General features: G+C 41.4%; 2 long non-coding RNA genes and 1 pseudogene across 2 annotated transcripts in view; 1 reads left to right on the forward strand and 2 right to left on the reverse strand.

The window, feature by feature from the left end:
- The window catches only part of LOC140923712 (uncharacterized), a 12,269-nt gene extending 4,471 nt beyond the window's left edge, over positions 1-7,798 (reverse strand). Inside the window, exon 1 of the long non-coding RNA XR_012164177.1 lies at positions 7,664-7,798. This is a non-coding gene — a long non-coding RNA (uncharacterized lncRNA). The remainder of the gene's footprint in view (positions 1-7,663) is intronic.
- The window catches only part of LOC140923714 (uncharacterized), a 172,377-nt gene that overhangs the window by 74,400 nt on the left and 76,521 nt on the right, over positions 1-21,456 (reverse strand). The gene's annotated exons all lie outside the window — the stretch shown is intronic.
- Positions 17,127-18,130, forward strand: LOC140923503 (uncharacterized; annotated as a pseudogene).

Consider the following 21,456-nt stretch of genomic DNA (forward strand, 5'->3'; position numbering starts at 1 on the left):
GAAGATCATCTTGGCGACAGGAAAACGAGGACGACCGACAGCAAAAGGAGCGACCGACTGTCTTTGGAAACCTTCGCCATAAGGACAAGACTTCTTAAACAAAGGTACAAATTATCTGATTCTTCGGTTTTTTGGTTAGATATCGTGATCGCGTGAGGACCGCACGCCAAATTCTCTACATGAAAACGAGGCTAAGGGCGTGAACGTTGAAAGAACGACAACAATTTTTTAGATCGCAACACGATGCCTCCAAAAAGACCCTCTCTGGGAAAAGAGATAACGCTATCCATGTACTCAATGAATTATTCGTGGAATTTGAAACTCTCTATTCGGTGAAACCCGAACTAAACTTATTGGCAGCTGTTTTTAATGAGATCGAATCAAAGTACAGGGCTGTCAAGAAACAGATGGAGATCATTGCTGATAGACTAGTTGAAGAAGGAGTCACGTCAGAAGACGAAAGAATAACCGAAATCTAAATTCAGGAGACGAAATTAAAGCGCGATATTTAGAAACTTTGCGAAAATATGCGAGTTATCAAAAAGAATTTAGTACATTCCAATCAGCATCGCAAAACACCTCTGAAAGCACTGCAATCCTCGAAGCAGTCGCTGACGCAGTAAAAACAATGGCAGAAAATATGGCATCAAAACCGCACGCAAGTGGTTTAGAAAGGCTACCGGCCCCATCGTGGGATGGGTCACGCAAGGCGTACTTAACCTGGAAAAAGGAATTTCAGCATTGGATGAAAAAACATGGCCAGGATAAGGATGAACAACTTCAGAGGTTTCGTAAAGCCATGCCCAAGGGTTCTTGGTGGACAGAACAGTTGAAGACTTGCAAAAACATCGATAGAGCATGGGAGATTTTAGACATAGAATTTGCAGATAAAAGGAAGTTAATGGACGAGCTGCTGGCGGAAATTGATAACTACGGCACTGTAAAAGGCGACTCGAAGAGTCTGGGACGTTTCGCCACCTCAGTACTAGTGTTTGTGAGTGACATGGAGGACAATGGCTGTCCTGTTCAGGAAGTAAGTGAAGCGCCATTCTTTATGTCGAAACTTTTGTCGAAGCTTGAACCAAAGGACAACGCGGACTTTGGGAGAGAGATGCAACGACAAAAGAAAGAAGAAAACGTGGCAAATTTAGTCGATTGGCTCCACCAAGAGGCAGCCTTTCGATCCAGGGGAAAGAAAGAAATTGAGGGGAGCATCAGCTATAAAGAGCGCGGAGGCAGAAGGACCGATCATCACGCCAATGACGCTAGCAGTAGAAAAGATGATGAATCTTGTCCCCTCGGCTGCAAGTCTAAGCATCTGCTCGCTTCCTGTCCGGTATACCAAGGGTTAACAGTCAACGAAAAATGGGAAGTCGTTAAGGAGAATAAAAGATGTCGAAAATGCTTAAGAGTGTCTCATCACACGAATGACTGTACGAAGGCCGACGGAACTACTTGTGACAAGTGCAAGAAAAATCATCACCGTTCTCTTCATAACGAGAAGAAGGTGGACCCATCAAAGTCAAACTTGGATCCTGACGCACCTGCCTTTAACAAAAGAAGTCCAGATCAGGCCGAGTCTAAAAACAACAGTGTCCAAGGAAGAGACAACGAGGGCGCTAACGATGTCAAGAACGTACCTGGAGTTTGTCCAGTTCAGAAAATCAGAGTCAGAGATAGCGAAGGAAACTTCAAAACCTTAATTGCCATGTTGGACACCGGTTCAAATACAAGTCCTTTATCTAAGAGGGCTGCAAAGCTACTAGGTCTGTCTGGTCCTCAGACACACCTTACTATGAACTTAGCCGGAGGACAACAAAGGGGAGAGGTGTCTGAAGTCTTGGAGATTGTGATTGAATCACCCGTCGATGAAGACATCCGAAAGAACCTCCGAGTACATACCGTTCGTAAGCCTTGTAGCAGTGCTAAGACCGTGTCAAGAAAAACTGTTGAAGCTTATCCTCACCTCAAGACGATCGCAGATAAGTTATATCTGTCTGGTGGTACGGTCGATCTTCTGATTGGAACTGACTTCGTCGATGCCTTTGTTGACATCCATACAAACAGCGGTAATCCAGGAGAACCAGTGGCGAAAAGGAATTGTTTTGGCTGGTATATCTTGGGACAACTGGACTCGGATGCTGAAGCTATACCACGTGTTCACTCAGTGGACATTGGAACTGTGAGCGCCGCAGAAGACATAAGGAAACTTGTTTATCAAGATTTCTTAGGAGTCAGACCGACGGAACTTTGTACCTGCAGTGAAAATGCTCTGCGCGAGAACAAGTTCGTAAAAGCTCTCTCAGCCTCGACCACGTTGGTGAGCGGAAGAGTGCAAGTCAGGATGCCTTGGAAGGAAACCGGGCCTCCGAAACAAAGTAATTATGACATTGCCTTGAAAAGAATGTATTCAGCTGAGAAATCGTTCAAAAAGAAAGATTGCCTTGCGATCGTGGATGAAGAGGTCCAAAAGCTAGTAGATCAAAGCTTCGTCATCAAAGTACCACCTGAAAACGTGGATCACAGTCAGCAAGAATGGTACATGCCACTACAAGCGGTGTTCACTCCAGAAAAGAGCACAAAAGTCAGACTTGTGTTTGATTCATCATCCAAAGGGCACAACGGTCTCTCCCTTAATGATCACCTAGAGAAGGGACCAAATTACATCAGCAGCCTACCCAATGTTCTATCAGCATGGCGCTGGGATGAGTTTGCGTATGCCGGAGATATTCGCAAGATGTTTAAACAAGTGTTGGTGCATCCGGATGATCAAGTTTTTCATCGATTCCTGTGGAGAAAGAATCAGAGTGATCCTCCCACTGTATACCAGTGGCTCAGACTAAATTTCGGGGACAAGCCAGCTCCAGATATCGCTTCGAATGCCATCAACATCCTGGCGAAAGCTTCCCAACTGGAGTTCCCTGAGGCGGCGAAGGAACTTCAGGAGCGAATGTACGTTGATGATATCGGTGGATCCAGACCAACCGCTGCTGAAGCCAAGCATGTCACAACTACAATTAACGAAGTGCTTGGAAAGGGTCAGTTCCAGATAAAGGCGTGGCATTCAAACAGCCAGGAAGTCGACCAAACCAGCGGTGAACGATATACAGATTTGCTTGGTCACAAGTGGGACAAGCAAGAAGACACATTCGCCCTAAAGAAAGACTCAGTTGTGAGAAAGAAAGAAGATTTCACAAAGAGATCGTGCCTCGCCCTATTGGCTCAAGTATGGGACCCTATTGGACTCGTCGCGCCTGTGACGATTAAGTACCGAATTGACCTCCAAGAACTGTGGAGTACCGGATATGGTTGGGACGACATCCTCCCAGAAGCAATCCAACAAGAATGGAAGGAAAACGAAGAAGCAATAAACCAACTTCTATCTTTCAAATTTGACCGGAAGCTAAAACCAGATCATGCAATAGGTCCACCTCAAGTACATGGTTTTGCGGACGGAGGAGAACTGGGGTATGGAGCCGCCATTTTTCTCCGTTGGAAGCTGCAGGATGGAAGTCATCAATGCGTTCCAGTTATTGTCAAGCCCTTTGTCGCCCCGCTGAAACGGAAAACTATTCCCCGACTTGAACTCTTGGGGTGTCTAGGTCTTACGCGAATTTACAACACATGCCAGGAGGCGCTGGCCTTTGTTAATTTTCACGAATGCGATAGGACTTTCTGGACAGTCTTAACGTGGATCAAGACCCCACCTCGAGAATTCAGACCGTTTGTATCAGTTAGGGTGGCAGAAATCCAAGAAACAGTGGGATCAGAACAATTCCGCTACATCAAATCCAAGTACAACCCTGCAGATGCCCTTACCAGGGGAATTGCTCCGGGTGACCTCGAAAGTTGGATCTCGGGGCCGTCGTTTCTAAAGTTGCCAGAGACGGAATGGCCAAAATTTGAGGACGAGGACCAGAACCCTCACCAGGATCGAAAAGAGACTTTAAAAGAAATGAAGGCTCCAACGAAATGGCACGACAACAGTAGAGAGTTTCATGCTGCCTCATTTCACAAAGAGAAAGAGGACAACCCTATCTTTTGCTACTTATTGCAAAGCTGCTCGACGTTCACAAAAATTCGCAGAGTCCTTGCTTACGTTCATCGTTTTGTTGACATTACAAGACGTAGGGCTGTACCCAACAGCTCCCTAACAGTCCAGGATCTAAAGCGTTCAGAATTGCAACTCTTGAAATGGAGTCAGCTCCACCTAGATGTGTCACAACTTGACGAAAAGCTGATCGCCACAACGGACGAGGAAGGGCTAATCAGAGCTCGTGGCCGCCTTGAAAATGCCAGGATCCTACCAAAGGACATGAGGAACCCCGTTATGCTGCCCAGAGATCATACACTAGCAATCCTCCTTTTACGACACTTGCACCAGAAACGCGGACATTGCGGTTACAAGAGTCTCATGCACGAAGCAAGGCGAACGCTTTGGATTATTGGGCTCAGAAAAATGACTAAGTCCGTGGTCAGCAAGTGTGTCGACTGTCGGAAACTGCGCAAGAAACCCCTACAACAGCTTATGGGTCAACTGCCAAGTTTGCGGGTAGCAGCCGGATTTCCTCCATTCTCGAACACCGCTATGGACATGTTCGGGCCACTGCAGATCAGACTGAACCGAAGAACACTTCAAGAAGCCCAGATAATAATTTTCACATGTGCAACAACGCGAGCGGTTCACCTGGAACTCGTAACTGACAAGTCAACCGAAGCCTTCCTAATGGCCTTTCGTCGATTCGCATGTTTGCGCGGACACCCAAACGTCTGCTGGTCAGACCGAGGCTCCAACTTTTTAGGGGCACAGGAATACCTGAGAGAGGTAATGCAGAATTGGGACATCCCCAAGATACAAAGCATCCTTTCAGAAGAATTTGTCTGTGATTTTGAATGGCAGTGGAACGTCCCACATGCGAGTCACCAAAATGGGGTTGTCGAATCGCTGATTAAGTCCGCCAGGCAAGCCCTCAACAGTGTATGTAAGAATCAAGCGTTCACTGAAGAACAGTGGAGAACGTTCCTGGCTGAAGTTACCTACATGATTAACAGTCGGCCCCTCTACCCAAGTTCCGAAGACGTCTGGGAGGAACCACCTATTACCCCGAACGACATCCTAATTGGTCGTCACAGCTGTCCTCCTCAGCCCGAGCAAGAAACCAGAGTTAATCCGAGGCATTTAATAAGGAGTGTCCAAAACAGAGTTGCCGAATATTGGACTTGCTGGATGAAGTACTTTGCTCCATCGTTGCTGCCGCGGAACAAGTGGTTTCGTAAAAGAGAGAACGTCAAAATCGGCGATTTGGTCCTCGAGCTCAACCCACATCGGAAGAGACTACAGTGGGAGATGGCGCTGATTGTAGACACCTACCCAGGGGAGGACGGATTAGTCAGGAAGGTGCGCATCAGAACCCAGAATGGCGAGTACGATCGCCCCATACACAAATTATGCGTTATTGCTACAAAGCAAGAGCTTTGTGGAGAAGAACAATAATAGAAACATTTATTACTCCAGAACACTGAACTGATAAAATATAGCTGAGTTTAACTTCGTGCTAATTTGATCGTTGCTCAATTAGGTCCCCAATTTCCGCACTGGGGCCGAGTGTTTTGCACTCCGTTGACAGCTGTAATTAGTTTTGAGTCACGGTATTTTTTTTGATTGTTTTTATTAGCGATAAAACCGGACACGCAAGATTATTATTCTTTCTTAGAATTTAGCCAATCAGTTTTCAGCTCGCTCGTGGGACTAGCGTGATTAGAGAAATTGAAGGGTCTGTGAGAAAGAATCCTGTTATTGAAAACAGTGTCTTATACCTTTTCTTCAAATAAGATAGGAAAATAGCCGTGTCATCACGGGATAACGCCTTACAGAATTGTAAGTATGTTCACATTTGTTGAAGAAAGTTTGCTGATTTCATTTTCAGTTAGATTCGATTTATCAAGCTTTTATAGTCGATTCACAAGTAAGCAATGCAATGTATGCCTTTATTTTCAGTTGACTACGCATATACACTTCTAGCTAGTTGTCGCGAGATTGGAAATTGTGACATTAAAGTAGTTCAAAAACAACTGGTAGATCCCGTTGACATTATTTTCCTGGTGTGTCTTCAACCCGAGTAGTACCCAAAACCGAGGTACGAAACAGCTGGTACTGATCAAGGCAATTGAAATTAAGTTAGAGGAGTTACAGGTAGAAGAGATTTCAATTTACAGTTTTAAACCAATAAGAAGCACCGAATAAAAAAAAAATTTAGTATTGGTGTTAGTCAGACCAGTAAAATTCTTATAGATGCCACGATTCCATTTCAAATAAAGCCTTGGGAATATGAGGACTGAATGAAGAACTCAGAGGAGAAGGTCAAAGTAGAGGCATTCCGCAATGCACAAAAGCAGTCTTTAGGGGGGAGGGATTACTCACATATGTGAATAATAACCGAAATGAATCATCCAACGTTATATTCTAAGCGATGATTATGATGACATGATTTACACACTGCTCCTGACCCCCGGAGGCAGGGGTACTACTGGGAATTCTTGGTGGGGGTATGCCGCCCGGTTCTCCAAATCCTGAGCTTAAATTTCAGACCAAAAAATGTCATTTTCCACACCTGTTTTCAGACCAGATCTCTAAAATCCATACCCATTTTCGGATCTGGCCTAATTTAGCCTGTTCCAGGCTCTCAGATAGTCGGGGAGACTCCCCAGTTTTCTCCTATTTTATTTTTGTGTTCGCCCTTTCTCAATTCAGTGGACCCAACTATCTTAGAGCCTGGAACAAGTTAGGTCTAATTAGGCAGAAATTATGTCATTATTACCAAGTTAGAGCATAAACAAAAAAAATTCTCCAAATGCATTTCAAATTTGCATATTTCTATTTCATTTTTAATTTATTTGGAATTGAAACGATAAATACGTCCATTCATGTAAGCTCCTGTAGTTCCATCAAAAACCATACCCAATTCCAGACCAAAATGGGTAAAGTGTTTTCAGACCAAAAAGGCCCAAAAACCCTTCACTTTGGGAAATACATACCCATATGGCTTATATAAGGGAGTGCCCGCCGCGTCCTGACCCATTTCATGATTGTTAGAGATCTAAAAGTGGGTGAAGAAAATAGCATTTAGGTCAGGCTCATGATTAAGAGAACCGGGCAGCACACCTCCACCAAGAATTTATAGGAGTATTTACAACTTTAACTCACGTGTCTTGCTATTTAACGATCTTTTGATCTTATTTTTCCTTGCCTATAGAACAATTAGCACCGTTTTTACCCAAGTAGTCCGTAGTCCATATTTATACCCAGTCCGCAGTCCACGCCTTATACCTAGTTCGTGTTTTATACCCAGTCCATATTTTCCAGTCCGCCTCTTATACCTAGTCCGTACATGTATTTTATACCCAGTCCGCAGTCCGTAGTCCGTAGTCCGTAGTCCGCAGTCCGCAGTCCATGCTTTATACTGACCGATATTTAGACCCATTTACTTTCGAAAGACGCGAATATCGAGTTAAAAATAGGCAAACATAAATTCACTGATAGAAGTCATCAAAATAAGCGAGGCTTTGAAGGCAAAAAGCTCAGCGGGACGGATTTCACTGCGTTTCAACAAAAAGTGTACCAGACTCTGGCCCACTCGCCGAATTGCATTTACTGTTTTCTTACCTCGGTTTTCGAGTTTGTTTGGCTTGTTATCCCCCACAATCCTTCAAAATAATTTGCTTGACTTGTATTTGGTTCAAATTCGTCAATACAAGCTTTCATTCTTCGCAAAAGCCGTCACTGTAGGACCGACATTTTTTATTGTTGAGTGAAGCTGAAAACAACGATGAAGGCTGGAACTAGGGACATAATTGACTAAATCTATTAACTTCCTGTGGGCCAAATTTGGAGGCAAGCGGAAGTAACGCAACTTTTTTAGGTTTTCTTTTCGTTATAGGTTCTGAGGCTCCTATATTTGCAGGGCGTGTTTTTAAAAGAGAAGAATATTGATACTGGTTTCTGGTCTTCCCTACTAGGCTTTTTTAAGGCCAGGGCTGGAGATTTCCCTCATGATCAGCTTCTATAAGCATGACCACGGGCAAAATGTAACCAAAATAAATTTCTGGCGGTTGAATTCCCCACAACCTGTAATAATAGATCGGTTTCACTGTCACGCAACAAAAAAAATAAATTGGAAACCATCCAGTGGAAGAGGCTAAGAAAATGAAATGTTATAATTAAAAGACTAATATATAAACAATTTGTCCAAGTCTCAGGTCTTTGTGGGCCGCAGTTTCCGAGTTATTTGCCGAAAGGTTTCATGCACCTTTGGCCCGCAGCCCACGAACCTAATCTCGTACCCAGATCTCACTCTGTTTTACACTGAAAAGTGGCTGTGGGAGATCTGGGTACGAGATTACCCACGACCCGCGACGGCCCCGCGGTCCGGAGGCCCAGCGGCCGGGCTGCCCGGCGGCCTGGAGGCCCGGTATCCTGATTTTTCTCCACATTTTTTCTTGTCCAGCGGTAAATCCACGCGCATGCACAGATCTGCATCGGGTTTGCGCGTGCAAAATGGACGATGGTGAGTTTGAATTCGTTTACCATTTTAATAATCATTTCAATCCTTTTCGACCCTTTCTTTCGTTGCATTATGTTGCTAAGTGAAAACGTTGTCATTCTCTGTTTATTCGTCTGTTTACAGAACCCGATAGAGAGGAAGTGCATTCTCAAACGATGTAAGTTATTTTCAAACCACGGTTTGAAAAACTCTGCCCTGTTCTCCTTTTGGGGTGGGGTGCCTGTAAATAGACCGCCATGTCTCTGTATAATAGAAAAAGATTCGCAGTTCACACATCTCATAACTTATGATATTTTTACTTTCAAAGTATGGTTTACAACTTACATCGTTCGATAATGAAAGTCCTCTATTGTGCCATCGGTTTCTGTAAAGAGACGAATGAACAGATAATGAAAGCGTTTTTATCTGAACAACATGCAACAAACAGAAACAAGGATTCAAATGATTAAATGGTAAACGAATTCAAACTCACCGTCGTCTATTTTGCACACCCTAACCCATGCAGATCTGTGCACGCGCGTGGATTTACCTCTGGACAAAAAAACTGTGGAAAATCAGGACTGGGCCACCGGGCCACCGGGCCTCCGGGCCGCGGGGCCGTCGCGGGCCGTGGGCCGAGGCCTAGGGCCGCTGAGCCGCGGGCCTGCTTTTAACAAAACCCCATTTTGGTGTAGCGTTTTGGTGCACCAATATGGCCTCCGGAAATCAACAAAAACATCTGGAGCTCACTTTTTCTATAAAAGCTCTCTCTTTTCACTCGAGAACTAGCATACGTGCACATAAACATATGTGACCCTCCACAGGATTTTAATGCTAAAGGTGAAAGCACGCGCACGACACGCTTTCACTTTAAAACAAAAGAATTTATTTTAACACGCTTTAGCACGCTTGCAATCTTGCCTCATTAGTAATTTCATTTGTTTCAGAGGACACGCTTGAGACAATTAGGCGTGAGCAAGTCGAACAAAAGAGCGTGTTAAAGTTTTCAAACAAAAGCTCCGTGCGAAAAAGCACAACACGCTTTCAGTGTGCGCAAAAGCACGCAAGGCGTGTTATCTATAAGCTAAATAAATTTCCTCTACAAAAAGGAACCGTAAGTGATTATGAACGGCACCCTTTTTTGGTAACTATCGAGAAAGAAAAAGTTATACCTCAGCGATCGCAGCGATAGTATCTGATTGAAAAAACGTTGTCACTTGAAAAGTATAAACAGTGAACGGTGTGACCTACTGGTTTTATGGGTAGAACTATATTAGCATTGCAAAATCAAAGTTCTTTCCAGAAATGTTTACTGACGAAGCTGTGCAAAGGTTATCTTAACTTTTCTTAATTTAAAACACATTTGCAATTTTCTCAGAAACAGTGATCTTTCGGACTTAAGACACTTTCTTGCCGATCGCAGCAATCGCGATCAAATATAATAGAAATCATCAAGTGCTTTCCCCTTGCCAAATTGTAAAATCTCTTTTCATTTTTCAGTTTCTATCTATTATTTAGTTAATGTCTTTCGTATTGTCGTTTTAAAAAATACACATAAGAACTTACAGCGCTTCCAAATTTTATTTACAAGGTACAATGCAATCTTATCATGTTAACATATAATGCTTTTGTAAAAAAGTGAAATATTTGACACACTTAATATTTCAGTAAAACTTGTATACAGGCACTTAAAATTGCTATTCTAGGACTGGTGGGGCCACTAAATTTTCTGTTCCGTCCCGACAGAATTTGCTTATTTCCTTAAACAGGTACTGAGCACGTTCTCGGCTGATCCCGCTTGGGGTGATTATGGGTGGAAGCTGTCCACCTCCAGGGAATCTTACATCGTTTCTTAAAATGTTTATTGCTATTTCTTCAGAGTTCCAGTACTTCTTGCAGAAAATAGTTCCCGGAAAGTCTTTGTGGAAACGAAAATGATGATATGATTTGATCTTAGGGAGTTTCTTAAAAAACTGTGAAAGATAATTCGTCCAGTCAAATGGCCACGGTTACTATCAAATTCCAAAACAGTCTCAATTGGTATATTTGATTCACTTCGACTAGTTATCAATGCTGATTAAATCTGCTGAAAACCCAAGCCATTTTTATCATCTTAGCGGTTTTAGTAATCAAGCGTGTTCAGCGTGTCTTACCCAAATTGCACGTTAACCGTGCTATAATTCGCACACTTACCGTTGCATATGGCACGCTACAAAAAAACAAAAGGTCTAGCGTGTTAAATTTGCCAAAACAAAGGCAAGTGTGTCCGTCTTTGTTTTTTCAATTTAATATGCGCATATCCGTGATCTACGGCACGCTAAGCGTGTCGTGCAAGCGTGTCGTGCGCGTGCTTTCACCTTTAGCATCAAATTCCTGTGGAGGGTCACATATCTTCTAACACTTGAAATGGTTATACCGCTGAAAATCAAGAGGAGAGACTTTTTTCAACGACACAGCATTCCTATTTTGGTGTCAAGCACTGAGAAAACTTGGAAGTTCAAATTGCTGTATGTTTGAAATGAAACATGCTACGGGATTTGGAAACTTGTACAAAGATATTCTTTTGGTTCATCTTCAACCTAGTGTAAATAAGAATGCGTAAAACCTGGCTATTTTGACTTTACGTGATTTGATGACCTCACTGTGAAAACCATCTATAATTTATTATGGCATGTACCAGCAGACAACCTGAAATCTTAGCAATAGTTCTACCCCTATCAAAAGTTTGCTTTTTAAGGTAAATGGGTTTCCTCCGGTTCTATTTGTACTTCTTTAAAGCTGAGCAGTGTTCAGAAGGTCACTTTAGGTGGGAAAAAGTTGCTATGGTATTGACAGGTGACCCCAGATTAGGAGCCTACTCCAGTGTACTATCCAGTGTGTACGTATGTATGTACCAGTGTATATATCCAGCGCTATTCACTCAGCCACCTCCAGTTCCTCCGAGCGAGCAACGCCAAACTCGCAAAGTTACGACCACAATGGCTTCTCGGTTTGCTGTAACAAAGAAATTTCACAAATAATCAAACGACCTGTTCCTGAAATACACGAAGAAGGTGACGAAATTCGGTGCAGAAGTTTTCACAGGAAAAGCTATGTCTGTTTGACTTGAATTTATCGATGAAACCGGTGAAAAAGATTTTTGTATTTGATGAGGAATCTCAAACATATTGGTGACCTTTATGAGAGACAGACAAGGCAGACATACCTTCACTGGAAGGATTATAATCAAACGACAAAAACACAACGAGCTGTACTCGGTTCACATTGAGCCTGGAATATTTGCATGCGACAATGTTCCTAGCTTGGATAGTCGACTAGACTGTAGCTCTGATTATGACTAGGACACGACCCTGGAAGTCTTCATCGATACAACGGATTTCATGGGTGGAACTGATTGATGATCGACCCGTTCCAAGTCCCGGGGGGGCTCCCATATGAAACAGACGGGGAAGCTCGTCGGAAATTTTGAATTTAACCCCTAAAGGAGACCATCTGGGCGTGGCTCAAGCTTTTTGTGACCCCTAAAGGAGACCAATCTGGGCGTGGCTCAAGCAAATTTTGACCCCTAAAAGAGACCGCTTAAAAACACACAAATACGACTTGCAATGAGTTTTAATGATATAAAGACATAATCATCGAATGCTTTTATCTAAAAGTAGTTTTTAAAAGCATTGACACAGAGGTAATGCAGTAAACACAACAAGTTAAAAAGAAAGTTTGACTTCTGTTTCTCTTCGCTTTATTCTGTGTTTCTTCTCGAAACCCTAAACGAGACCTTGGCGGCTTAAAATATTGGCGCTTTGCCCGGAACAACCTAAGCGAGGCCAAAATCAAAAATTTACACCCCTAAGCGAGACGACGAGCATCCCCGTCTGTTTCATATGGGAGTCCCCCCCCCCCCCCCCCCCCCGTACCAAGTGTAGTTTTCAATTATGACGTCAATACCAATATAGAAGGTAACCCAATTCCCAGCCTTTGGGCCGTTTGGGGGATTTCATAACCTCTTTTTGGTCCTTTCAACGGTGACCGTCCTTATGGTGAAAGTTCGGAATTTACCCCTCAGCTCAGGCCAGCGAATTCTTTTATTACCATTGGTGATTATTTCGTGGGTGACCAGAAACCCTGGCGAGCATTTTATGTTGTGCACTACAAGAGGTCATAAGAAGCTGGTATTTGAACATCATATCCCCTGCATATCGTTTTGGTAAGTTGACAGAAGCAAGCTATACAATCAAAGTTTTCGTTCCAGAGGCAAAACGCATCGCATTTGGAACAACTGGAAATTATCAACTTCTTTTGGATCTTAAGCATGAAGATAGGTCAGCAGTAAATTCAGCCAGTGAATATCCTAGGCTTACTTTTCAGGCCAGCTGATGGTTACAAGTTTACGGACAATTATATTGATGGCAGCTCGAAACCTAGCAACTTGTCCTAGGAGTCCCTGCAAAAATTCCTACAGAAACGAGATGGAAAAAAACCTATGCTGGAAAAACGGTTGAATACGAGAGGTAGGGAGGTTCAGCAACAGGCGAATACGCAGAAAACGCGTTGATTAGGGATAGTGATTTATCCGGTGGATAGCGCTATCCAGCTTTTGAACAACTGGGGCTCGGAGTATAGTAGTTATCCCTGAACGAACTTATCCACTTTGCAGGGGGGGGGGGGGGGGGGGGGTGGATTGCGAAAATATCCTGCATACCTTTTTATAAAATAAATAACGACGTCGAACGTTTTCTGAGTTTCCCAGGGGCGTAAGTAACTAAGCATTCATAACATTCGAGGCAAATGTGGCCAACGTCGAATTACGATCAGGTGTCTGGGAACGTGCTACCACAAGGAGATTGTAAAACCTGGAAGAGTCAAGTACAACTCAGTTAACTAACGCTAGCTCTGACGGCTTTGACACCAGTATTTTTCCCTTTCCTTCCTGGCCATGATTACACACAAAGACCATACTGTCCATACTCCAAGGAAACCTAAAGAGTTGCTTTTCATTTTTTGCGTTTCTGCCTTACCCAAGGGGACTGTAAAGGAAGCAATGCGTTAGCAGTGAGGTTTGTTTCAATTTTTCGCAGTTGTGCACTGTCTTTCTCATTCCAAAGGACTTAGCCGATAATCACCAGCCACAGAAGGTTGCACAATTGCAATTTACATGTCCAACTTTTCTGTGCCCGATAATTCGGTGGGAAACACAAAGCTTCGACGGAGACTGGCGACTGAATTGCTGTGCCTGATGATTAGGAGGGGAACACAAAGCTTCGTTAGGGACTGGCGAATGTCCTCGGGGGGGTGAAGTATCCAGTATGAAAACGACAGAGATGCTTGTCGGAAACAGTAGAACCGCAACCAAAAAAGCTATTCGAGTATGGTTTTATTTTGTTACTATTTTCATTTTACACACGATCTTACGTGATAAATGTGCGTGTAAAAGTACTTTGGCCCGAGCACCCTACTTAAGACCAAAATTTGTAACCTACTGCAAGACGACAGGCACATCCTTCTCTTTGATATGGGAGCCCCCTCCCTCCCCCCGGCAGGTAGGTAAAAATTCAAGTATTCGATTACAATCTATTATACTACTACATAAGAAATTTCTGCAATTTGATTGGCTTAGAGCAGTGGTATTTTAGCTTAATTTGAAATACCTGCTTGTGAAAATTACAAACCTTTTGCGGGTAGCAGTATAAACGAATAATAGCATGATTTGTACGTGATATTTGGCATAAATACCACTCGAGATATTTCAAAATTGTCTCAAATTTTACTCGCCTATCGGCTCGTGAAATTACGTATAACAATTTTGAAATATCACTCGTGGTATTTATGCCAAATATCACTATAAATCATGCTATTACCTAACCTACACTAATTCAATTAAAATAAACCTCAACTCCAAAAATGCATCTCTGTGCAATATTTTGCTTCTCCCTGGGACCTGGAGGGTAAAACAGGTGTTATCTATTATGATGGATGGCCAAATCTGTTGACGGAATGCGTGACGAATGAGTAGGTGGCATGACCGAGGGGCTTTTCGTTCCCAGTCTTTTTGGACCTTTCCTTTCTGAGAAATACCAAATACGTGGAAATAGGTCGGTAATTCTGGGCGATTTTTACCCACTTAAGGAGTAAAGTTGTTTTATCTATATTTTAGCACACCATAATGGGTAAAAGTCGCATGTTTTAAGCTTCACTTCAAACTTAGAATCGAAGGTTGGAATTTCAAGATTTAGTGACTGCAATAATATTTAGTTAATATTCGTACGGCAAGGAGGAAGTGGTTATTGATCCCGGGTTGTTTATGTTCTAGAGGCTGTGAAAAAGAAACTTGCTTCTTAAATTTCCTAGTGCACTATTTAGAAATTGAGGTAAGTTTGCCTTGAAAATTTACATGTGGTCACAAAAATTAAAAAAACTATGTGGTCGATAATTTAAATTTTTTTCTTTTTAATACAGATTTCACCTTGCAGTTGCTCCGTTTCGATATCAAGAACAAGGAGAGGTAATTGATATGCGAATTGTTTTCGCACCAGATTAGATTATGAGAGGGCGCACTTAGGTACAAATTTTTCGTAACTCATCGTCAGTATTCGAGATCGAATGAACAGCAGTTGTTCTTAAGGCAAAAATAGGCATCAATTCTTTTAAAACATTCTGATACCGAGAACATCAACAGGAGATGTAATTAGCGTATACACACGGCGATATTAATGTATTTGAGTCTAACCTACAATACATTTTGTCTCAACCATTGATTTTCCTGCACTACAAATGGCTAAATTTTCTCATTGAGTTAAAAAATCAGAACCTTCTTTAGCTTTTAATATGTCTCGCAAATAGCAGTAAGTCGGTACTTGCAAATTGAAAGCTCACTGTAACTTCCGTTTATGACCCACTGAGTTACGAAGTTGTTTGAGCCCAGAGATTATATGTAAGTGGAAGTTTACAGTCTGTAATAATGCAGCAGTCCCTGAGGACGTATAGGAGTTTTCTCTTATGAAAAGTGGATGAACTATTTAATATTTTATTTTGGTTGTGATCATAGATGACTCTATGGTTTTTGTATCAGTACCATTTTCTGTTACATACTTTATAGAGAAGAAAAATAGCTTTAAAAAAAACCCACAGTAATTTACTCAGCAATTTATGAGACATGTTGACATTTAGTTTCCTTCAAAAACTCATTAATATTCAGTAGGCATATTGTCCAACTGTGTTCTCGAATCTAAACAGGCGCAAGGAAATTTATACCGAGTTAGGCGAGAGCTTTGGATTCAGCCTCAGGGGAATACGGAGTTGAATGACTGAAACAGGCTGATTAGGATAAACTTTTTATAAAGAATACTAATAAAGGACGAAAGTTTTATAAATGGTCCTCCTAATTTGCAAATAAATGAAGAACAAAACTTTTGATTTTCTGAGAAAATATCTACCGGAAACGGAAAAATGTTCGTCCTAAAACGCAAAACAAAAAACAAAAAAAACAAAAAAAACCGTCGATGCGAAGTTTTTTAACGGAGAAACCGCCATATCAAGATATACTGTTACCGCCGATTTCAAGATTGAGTAGGGGAAATGAGTCACAAGCAATTAAATTTTTACCAGTTTGCAATTCCGTGAAAATTATCAAATCCTATTGTGACCCATGACATAGGGCAATTCTTTTCCTCAAGTGCGGATTGACTGTGGAAATTCTTTCTTTTAGATAGCCGTATAGCGAAGGTAAGTAGATGCTTTTAAACCGAGTACTTCAGTTACGTTGCCCAATGTAATGCATAACTATATCGACCAAATTTTCAGTGTTATTTTGGCTGCTTTTGTTTGTCAATTAAGCGCAGTCAACACGTTTTAAAACCGAAATGCAAGGTTTAGCAATCCTATTGAAACGAAACACTCCGAGGACGTTTTTGAAGCTATTCAAAACACCCACAGCACGTGTTTTATCAGTGATAAAACACTGCTGTGTGTGTTTGATGGTCATTCCTTTTTAATATGTAGATATTATTTCCTTAACCAAATTAAAGAGTTGACTAGTTGCTCAGTAACATTGTTTTTTTCTAGACTGCCAAAATAAACTTCTAGAGGCTATTCGAAGCTTAATGATACTTGATGACCCATAAGGAGTGGATGGGATTAACACGATTTTCTTCGTTTCATCCACAGGAACAGCCCCATTCGATAAAAAGCTCATTTTTTCAACTGAGTTTATATAATTTTTAGTCGATCACATCATAATCATTTGTCTTCATCTCTGAAGTGGCCGAGCTGTTCTTTTAAAAAAGTTATAGCTCTACCCAATGTCAGTTCTTCAAAGTTCCACAAGGACATGATCCATTCAAGTTCTCACTAAGGGAGGGATAGTTAAACCAAAAAGCCCACAACATGCATGCATGTTCTGCACACTTTTATACTCAGGTGTAACGTTTTGTTTTTGTTTTTTTGTTTTTTTGCTGTGCAAAGAGTTTTCCCTATAAGATATTTTTTTTTACTCAGTTATCTTCAACTTTGCTGCTCCATAACCCAGGGTTAAAGTGACATGTATGATCTGCTACTTTTTGTTTTAGTGTCACCTATGGTATTGGCATAGAAATGGCTAGAGGTACATCACAATCTGCTGCAGATGAAGCGTTACATACAACAGGTGAAAAGGCAAATTTTCAGCGGTTGACAAGGCTTCTGATGCGTGGAGGGCTCGCACTCTTAAGAGAAGTGTTTGACGCTATCCATCCGCCAGCCAACCTTCCAGCTGTACTTGGTAACCCTACCATAAAGTCAAAGCTGCAAACACTGAGAAGAAATAGAGTCCTTACCTACCCCGAATGGGACGTCCTTTACAAACCACCGTCAGGAGCTTATGGAAAGTCGTCCGACTTTGACTGCTTCGAGAAATATGCAACCTTACCCCTTCCACCGGATGGGACAACTTACCCAACAGCACTGATCACAGCCGTGAGCCAGACGTGGTTAGAGTTGAGTTTTATCGCAACACAATTTATGGTCACAACCACAGAATGGAGATAACAAATGCTGATTTTGAGAAGCTTTGGATGGAAATCAGTGAGGCCCTATTGAGCATTGCCGACAGGATAAGTAGGGCAAAGAGAGATGAGTCGAAGAAGTCCATCGAAAACCTTTTCCGTGATCCACTAACACCAGATGCAAAGGAATATAATTCAGAACTTCGGTTATGGTACAAAAAGGATATGGAGACTAAAGACGAGATCGAAAAACTAATTGAAAAAGTGGACCAGAATGCCTGCGAGCTGGAAGAAATCAAACTATTACTCCTTCAGACGAGTCTGCTGAATCGTCCAAAAGCTATTGATTTCTGGGACGTTGTCTGTGCATTTAAGAAACCCCTAGAAATGTTGCTAGAATATTTGAAAACAAAGCTTGGTGTTGTTGTTCAAGGATTCAGACAAGGTAGTTTGATCATAACAGTTTCCTGCAGTTCATTAGAAGTCCTTGAGGCTCTTTGGAAGGATTATCGCAGAGGACATCTCAATGAAGTGGTCCAAGATACCCTTGTCACGGCTGAAGTTCTGAAAGAGTTTAACCTAAGTGAAGTGAAACTGATGACCATCATTTCATAAGACGAGTACAAGTTATACAAAGACTTTTTCATTCACAAATCAGGTAATTATAAAGTATGATAATAATACCACCAAACAGTAATAATTGTAATAATAATATTATTATTAAGGTAGATAACAGGCGCAGCCTAAACAGTGAGGGAGCTTAATGAAAAATTTATCGCGCTTATTTCATCTTGTTCAAAGTCGTCAAATCTTTGCAAATCTTGCAAATGTTTCGGGAGTTGCATGAATTCTAAAAGAATGTAACGAAGTTCAGGAAAAGAGAGTCGTCGTCTTGACTTGTGTTCACGTCTTCCACGAAACGTGAAACTACGCTGACTTTCATGTCGTAATGGTGCAGTGACGGAAAAAAAGAATGATGCGCGTGCAAAGTTGTTGCTGTTTTTTTTTTTTACTAATCTATCAAATCGAAACCTATTGCTTACTTGCCGTTCTCGTGGCCGTCACCGTCGTCGTCGATTTAAGCTCTCTAAGATCACAACTTAACACTGTTTCCTTGTTTTCCTTCAAAAGGAGACTACACACCAGTGTCCGGTGGCTATTTCTTGATGATAAACAACCGCAGCTCACAATTCTCTTATGTTGCAAAGCAATTTCTGGGCCAGGACTTTGGCTTCAGGAAAAAGTCAATCTGTCAGAGCGTGAAGTGTTAGAAGTACTCAAGGACACCGCTGGACGAGACTTCTCCAGTGATGACTGTTTTTTGTGCGTGATCCTGAACCGTGAATCAAAAGATGAGACCAAGGCGATCACATCGCTTTTCAGCCGAGATAAATGCCCCTCGCTGGATGGAAAACCAAAGCTATTCCTGTTTGAAGAGTGGGATGGAATGCAAACAATCAAGGAAAGAGACAGTGGTCCACCTCCACGTCCAGATTACCTGGGTGAAGATGATTTTCTTGTTTGGTACCGTACCCCTTCACATAACCGTACTCGCCCATCTCCAATAAGAATCTCTAGTCAGAATTATTATTTCAGATGGTTATATAACCTGTTGAGTGCAATGCACCTCACTGGTGCCATACACGACACTGAAAAGAAATTTCCAACGCAATCATGGTTGGTCAGTACGCTAACAAAGAAAGTATTTTTAAAACGAAACTAATTTTCACACTAAAGTCGGCTGAAATACAGTAATGGCGATTCTAGTTTGACAATAATTAATCATTCTTACCTTATACAGTTAAAAACCAACAATTAGTTTAAGTAGAACTGTCTTTAACAGAGGAGGTTTTCAGTGTTTTCATAGAACAGTCCCCTGGTGGGGGGGGGGGGGGTACTCCCTATAATGGCCTATACGGGGAGGCTCCTTCAGGCTTTAGGTGTGTGAAAGGGTAGTGATTTCACTTGTTGAAGTATGTCAAAGGGTAGGGAGAGCTGTTGTTTCAGTTGCTAAAAAGGCGAAAATTAAACAGCGCTAGCAATGCATTTTGTGGCTGTGAAAAAGTCGTGAAAACGTTCAGTCACTGAACGTTAATCGGAATGCAACGGTTCTAAACTAGGTGTGTGAAAGGGATACCATTTTTTAATTTAAGGAGGTTCCCTTTTCTGTCAAAAATGATATATAAAAGGGTATTAAGGGGTTGGACCTCGCGGCGGAGCCTCCCCGTCAAAACTTTTTTTAGTACCCCCCGGGGAACGGCCTTTAATAAAGTAACAATTTGGCGGTTTGAACAAAAAAAATGTTCGGGCATTTTTATTGCTTTCAGCTATAATTATTTTAATCACAATGTAAAGCCATTAAGTCAGATCAAATCATGGCTTAATATTTTGCCCGCAATTGGTCTTGTTAAGGAGAAAAACTGACTGAAAATTGTAACGTAACGCAATGGAAGACCTCGGCATAATAAATGACAAATTACATGAAATATCATATAATCAGCCAGTATAACAAACAAAAAAAGAAATGCGCCGTTTCTGCATGCTTGGTAGGCTACGGAACAGGAGCATATGACCCATGGGCTCCTGCTGCGGATAATTTTCCATATCGTCCATATCAGTATAACGAAAACGCGTATTCCCTCAAGTTCTTTATTTTACAGTGGTAGAAACGGGGCTAACAAGTTGAGGGTGTCAGTGGGTAAAGCGTGTAAAGTGGATAACAACGGGAATGATATTATATAACAAGCTATTAGGTTAAATATTCATGCTATACTTCGCGACAGATCTTAGAGTATGGCAAGGGTCATTTTAAAGAAACAAGGCTCTGCTGCTCATATTTCGTTACCTTAAATAGACCTAGGCTGCCTGTTCCCCATAAAAACCGTTACTTTACGCGAAACGTTTCAGTGTTTAGTTTCATTAGATTAGAAGGAGTACTAGTATATCGTAGTTTGGTAGTATCATGTATTAAATGGACACTGTAATTGAAAAAAAAGTTGAAGTGCATGCATCTTGAAACCAAAGGTACTTATTAAACCTCTCCTCTGTAAATTTTTATGTTTCAAATTAAAATAGAATGGCTAACAACATTAATTTTTCATAGCAAGCGGGTATACAACACTCTTTAACACTGTTGTCATGTCTTTTTTTCAGAATAAAAGCTAGTGTTTAGATAGATAGATAGATAGATAACTTTATTTAAACACGGTTAAGGTTCCTTCAGCATGTACAAAAAAATCTAAGATCTATTATACCTAACTAAACTAACTCTGATTAAAAATATATTCATAAAATTTTAACTACCTTGCTATTTACAAATAAAAGCTGCTTTTCAAGGATGCCGTGTAAAACTGTATTAATGTATGATCTCATTCAAAACTGTTGCGACACAGTTTCCGTTTAAAATCATGTAAAGAATCTGCAGATCTTAAATCATTGGATAGGCTGTTCCACAGCTTAGCTCCGCTATAGGAGAAACTTTTCTTTAAATAATTGGTACGGGGCAGTGGAAGGACTAATTTATTTTCAGTATTCCTCAATCGATAAGAAGTTATTTCGTCACGAGATACAAATTTAGATGTTAGATAGTCGGGAGTCATCCCATGTACGGTTTTATACATCATAATAGCCGTCGATACTTGTCTTTGGTGTTTAAGCTTACGCCAACCTAGTGCCAGGAACAAATCGTCCACATTACAATCAGAATTAGCGGACATTAGAATACGGGCTGCACGATTTTGGAGCCTCTGCAGCTTATCGGAAAGACCAATGCCGCAGTTGGTCCATACGACATTACAGTAATCAAAATGCGGTTGAATTAAACTGTCGTAAACATTAATTAATACATTAAAAGGAATAAGATGTCGTATTCTTTTAATTGCACCCAAAGCAGAAGCAATCTTTTTACAAATACTCTGTATGTGGCATTCCCAGCTTAAGTT

This window comes from Porites lutea, chromosome 13 (genome assembly GCF_958299795.1).
Source record: "Porites lutea chromosome 13, jaPorLute2.1, whole genome shotgun sequence".
Lineage (NCBI taxonomy): Eukaryota > Metazoa > Cnidaria > Anthozoa > Scleractinia > Poritidae > Porites > Porites lutea.